Genomic DNA, 6,000 nt, shown 5'->3' on the forward strand with positions numbered 1-6,000 from the left:
GTCATTGATTCCCAGGTAGTTTGTGTTTTAAATAGTTTTTCGTTCAATCTGATAAGGCTAACTGGAAGACTGTATTTCAGAGATTTGAGATCTTCATTATAAGTAATGAAGGAGCACCAAAATGAGATTTTTTTAAAAGGTAAAAAGACACTTTGAGACTGATTCAAGCTTGTTTTTAATCTCTTGGAGGGTGTTCTGGTTTGGCCAAATTTAGAAATATATCCTCTGAGAGAAGGCACAACCACCCCTTCCCCCACCAGGTTCGGGAAAAAATAAATTTTCCTCTAAGGAAAGTGAAGGATATAAAACTATTTATTTACCAAACACACGGGAAAAGGAAAATAAGGCTAAATAATAAAATGTTTCACTGTGGAGGAAAAACCTGGGAAAGTGTTGGAGTCCTCCCTTTGGTCTCCTCGGAGCTGGGGCTTGGCCCAGGGCCAGGCCCTCTGTGCCCAGTGGAAAGTCCTCCCGATGTGCTCGGAGGTTGAAAGCAGTCCAGTAGGAAAGGGAGAAAATCCAGAATTCCAGAGAAGGAAAAGCAAAGTCCAACTCTCAGTCTCTCTCCAGAGAACAAGAAACCGAAACAACTGGCCAAAAGCTGACTGGAAAGCAGCAAGCCGGGTGCTTCCTCGCTCGCCTGCGGCAGCTGGGGAAAAGAAAACCTGCTATCTTTATGTGACCTTGAACAAGCTGCAAACTGCTTTGAAAAAGTTTTGCTCAGTTTTTTCCTTCCCCCTCTCAGGCTCAGTTTAGAGGCACAGAAAGACACAGAAATTAATTTCTGGGCATAGGCAGCGATATGGGATACACATCATAAGGTCACCCCAAGACAGAGGGCTACCTGAGGCCCACGGTAAGAGGCATAAGAAGCTGGGATAAAATTTGCCAGAAAAAAAACCTACCAGACCTCCTTCAGTCATTTTACCTTTCTCTCTGCCCTGGACACGTCCATCTTCCCTTCTCTTCTTTTGGCACTGGTACATCCATTGTTCCACACACAGCAGGTTTGGGGAGTTAAAGCATAAGAGAAAAAACATCCCATCTCTTCTGGCAGTGTTAATTTCTGTCGGCTGAACTCCACAGCTGGCAAAGCTCAGCAGGTAGGGACATCTGCAGCAGAAGGGAGGAGAGCCACACGGCCGCAGCTCTAGGTAAGCAGGACCATGGCAAAGCCAAAGTAGCTCAGCACTTGGGAAACTGAAGTCTCAGTCTCGGACAACCAAGCACAAGTTTTTTGTACCGCTGACCAGGAGCTAAAATGACTGTACTGCTACTGAGCAGATTCTAGGAGACTTAAGGGTCTTCAGAAGAGCCTCAGGGATCTCAAAGGTTTTCCTGGCTTCTATCAAGAGATTGTACATAGGTATTTTAAATTTTATACTTTTAATATTGAATGTTGACTATAAATACTGGCTAAAGCATGGTTGACAGTATCTTGAACACACAATATACAGTGAGAAGCACCTACTGTGCTGTGCTTGCCCTCTGCCGTGATCATCAGCTAAAGTCAGTCAATGAACACACCAGACCTTTGCATTGCTCTAAATTATTTCTGACTAGGGGATACATGGCATCTCTTAGGAACTACTTAGGAACCTCTTTGTGTGTGGTCCATACGGACAGTAGTTTGCTGGTATAAGATTTTGGGATCCAAATCCAAAATTTTCCCAGTATCTTCAATAATCTGTTCTGGAAGAGAACAATGTACATCATAGCACTTTCTGCCTTCAGACCCAAGGTCTGAGTAGTATATACAGGCGTATGCAGGCCTTAGTCCAAGCCTGAATGTGTTTAAGGCATGATTCCATGAGACAGGAAATCATGGAATTTCATCAAAAGGGAGAAGGATTTTTGCTACTTTTTGCCTTACATGCTCAGGTCCAAAGCAAGAGATGAGGAGAAGCAAACTTCAGCCTGAAGATTCCCTGGTAGAAGACCACAGCAAGCTATATGAAAATTCCTTGAAAGTCCTAATTCTTTCCCTGCTCCCAGGTGAATACTTTCATCCTTTACCTTGTACCAGCTCTGCCAGTAAGCAGTTCTTCTCTGTGTCTTATAGTTAACTCAGAAGAAACAGTTCCAGCAAAATATATTAGCAGCTTTCAGAGAAAGCAATTAATTTAAAACAGGATTTCTGGATCTAAAACATACCAGCACAAGTGGCTGCCCAGATGAGGGTGGAAAGAAAAAAAACTAGAGGGGCAGAGGGAGATTCCTTAGCATAGACTAGAATCATGGACTATCCTGAGCTGGAAGGAACCCACAAGTGTCATCCAAGTCCAGCTCCTGGCACTGTAGAGGACAGCCCCAAGAATCACACCATGTGATTTACCCCATCAGTGAAAACAATTTTTTTATATTCAGTTCATCAGGATTTGAAATCAGTTTAAATTGGGGGAGGAGGGGGACTGGGAGGAGGGTAGGCCATCAGGGGCAGGAGGTGGGAAAGAATGTCATAGTACCATTAGTTGTAAGTCATAAATGCTTGAGACTTTCTTGGAAGAGAGGGCATTCGGTTTCTCCTCTGGAGTCATGTTACTTCACTATCTAACTCAGGATCATTTAACACTCCATGTCCACATCATCCCCTAGGATTTAAATGTATTTACAGCTACACAAGGGGAAAACTCACAGAATGTTTACTGACACAGGCTTTTTTGCTTCAATTTATACCTTAGCATTTGCAAATACAAACATTGGAAGAAGAAATAGATTTGCAGGATCTGTAAGTTACTGCTCATGTTTGATACATTCACGGCACCCTTCTTCCTGAAGAATACAGAAAACATGCAGAGAAAAACATAGTTTATCATATTTCAATTTACACAACTGGGAACTTAATATACATAGTTCCAGCAACATCAGCACATACCCCTCCTATATTGTCTAAGCAATCTGATGCAAAATGGCAATACATTTTGACACATACAATCCATAAAAAAAACATGCTGTTGGCCTGCTGGCCAGTCTTTGTACCAGCATATTCACATGGAGGTCTTAACAATTGTGTACTCTCATCACATTGCAGATGAGAAAGCTTGTAGTGTTTCTGACCCAGTTTTTTGATTCAACAATTTGTCTTTACATATTTAGCTAATTCTGTTCTTAAGGTTGATTTCAGTGAGATTGGTGAACTGGGTAAACAGCAACAGAAGTCATGGTTGCTGCTCCTTCTTTTCCAAATCCCGTTCCCACTTCCCCTGCTTTTGACAGAGAAACTCCCAATCTGATATCAAATGAGCCAATTCAAGTCACACACCAAAGAAAGAAAAAACACTTTGTTTTGTTATTCAGTGTGTTTTCGGTCTGAAGGGATGAGAAGGTGATCAGCCAATGACAACGAACTGTTCACTGGATGGGAGCAGCTCATGTATTCCATATTAAAAGGCATGACCCGCCCTCCCTAATCTAGAAAGCCCTGCATCATGTCAGTAGTGATGAATACCAAGGGAATTAAAAAATCTCTGCCTCACTCAGACACCAGGAACCTCCTGCATTTTCAGCATGATAAGAATAATGTCATAACCAGCTCATTGGCTTCACTGTTGAAGCATAGCCTCTTCCAGTTCTGGCTCAGCAATGAAATGATGCAAAGTGCTTGTAAAATTGTATGAGCATGTCCGATCAAAAATTTTCACTGCTGCTTGAAATCACAGCTCCCCATGAGAAAAGGGGTACATTCAAATGTAAATCTGCCTGAAGGGTTATAACTTGCAACCCCACATAATCTGGTTCATGTAAAAATATATATATTTGTGTGTGTGTCTGTGTGTGTGTACATATATAGAAAAGAAAATTAATCCCTTTTTAATCAAACTTGGAAAGGCTCACACAGCTGGAAAACTCAGGATATTTGTGTGGAGAAGCTGATAACTGCTATCACTGTCTCCTCATTGACTCTTCATTGGCAGCTTCATACTTCTTGCTGTTCTGCAAGTATCAATTTAAAATGGCCTGCAACAGTGCCAGCTCAATTTAACACCAAGAAGCTGAAACTAGTAAAAAAGAGAGTACTGAAAAAACTGTGCAAGTGCTGCAAGATAGTCCATGACTTTAACGTAGTTCTTAGTACAACTTGGAAGACACATTGCTCCTCTTTTTGCTTTATATTTCTCTTTTTGCTTTATATGCATATATGTATCTATATGTATATGTCTCTGTGTATGTGTGTGTGTGCGCTTATATGCATAAGCATCCAAGGAATGTTGGTATCCCAGAGCTAAATTTTAGTTATCACCTATTTATATTTGGCCATCAAAGTTCCATTTCCTGGCAGATCATTACACATTTTTCTCACAGCTTTGCACATGAGAAAAAGGAGATCCTTTTTTTTCCAAGGACTGCAGTATAGCCATTCTGTTGTGTACTCAGTAAACTCCACAAATCCTGTGAGATCCATCCCAAGTAGCTGCAGATGATGGTGTACTCAAAACACAAGCAGTGGTTACCCAAGGGGCCGCCACTAATTTCAACAGTAGTGGAATTGACTGCTTATTAGACCCCATTTGAAATTTTCTTTAATGTAATGGAGGTTTGGCTTCTAGTCCTTTGTTCTCTATTGCCTTGACCTTGTGTTTTGTGCTTGTGTTGCAAAATGAGTGCATAAATCCACATTGTCGAACTATTTCTCCCAAAGGACCAGGGCCTTTGACATGGCAATTTATGTGTAATTTACAATGCCCACAAAGCTTCGATTAGTTGTGTTAGGCTTAAAGAGCCTTGGCCACATGCCTGACATTCACCTGATGATTTGTTCAAGTTTAAACTTTACAGGTGCAAATTTCCTTGAGGCAGGCACCATCTGCATACAAGGCAAGGTTAGCATACAAGGCATTCAGTTTTGTATTGACTTGGCAGATCTTAAGCCTACCTAGAGATCCTGCGATTTCATGAAGCTTTGACAGGACTAAAGACTTCGTTTGATACAGCTTTCAGTTCCATGCCCAAGTAATGGCCAGGGCTCCTGTTTGGAAAGGAATGGACTGGATCAAGGTTGTCTGCTACTCCATACTCAACGCTATTAGACATCCTAGACTTAATGTAATTAGGATTCTTTCGAATATGAGAAATCATTCAACTCATTGCTGCAGTGTTTCAGTCTTCAATCAGATATTTCCTTGAATGTGTTACAGATGTGGTTTTTCCATTCACAAAAGTCTTTCTGTGTTACCTGCTGGCTTTCCAAAATGTTCCTGGGGCAATTATATCTGTGTAGGTATAAATAAATCTTCATCCCATGAATATCAGTGAAAATACATCTGCCTCTGACACCTGCTGCAAAATGTGTGTGGTACTGGGGCAGTATGTGCCAGAAACACTGGCAGTCTGTATCTGCTGTGACATATGTTCAGTCAGGTGAGATGTAGTGGAATATCCATACTGGGAGTGGAGGGTAGACAGGTGATAATTGCCTTGCAATTGCTTATTGACTAACTTGCTAGGCAGGAATGCAGAGGTAGCAGCATTTAAACCTTACAGAACACAACTTGGAAAGCTGCTTCCAGTTCTCACAGTGAGTTGCTCTTGAAAACAGATGATGGTAAGCAATGGCTGGAGGGACTTGACAACAAAATGTGCTGTTATTTCTTCCTTGCTTTTGGAAGTATACAAAAGGATGATGAGTAAAGAGCCTCCCTACCAGGCTAGAAAGGTCAAGATCCTCTTTACAGCTCTGTTAGTGCTCTTGACTGATTTTTTTAGCAACTGAAGGGGAAAGATTTCTCTGCCTCTCTAGTGGATTGAATTTGTTTACATAAACTTTTGCTAAATTCTTTATCTTATATACAACTTTTGAGGAGTTCCTCCACCTTTCTCACCTATGCTGCAACTTAGACTTGTCCTTGCCTCTGCTGAGCCCCTTTTTGTGTTGTGAATTCATTTGTGTTCTGCTTCTGTTCTCTGACACAATGAAGCTAGGACTGGTGTTTGGTAAGAGCTTTTCCTGTCAGTGTGTTAGGGAAGATTTGAAAATATTTTCCCTTCTTTTTTTTTTTTTTC

This window comes from Corvus hawaiiensis, chromosome Z (assembly GCF_020740725.1).
Source record: "Corvus hawaiiensis isolate bCorHaw1 chromosome Z, bCorHaw1.pri.cur, whole genome shotgun sequence".
In the NCBI taxonomy this organism is placed as follows: domain Eukaryota; kingdom Metazoa; phylum Chordata; class Aves; order Passeriformes; family Corvidae; genus Corvus; species Corvus hawaiiensis.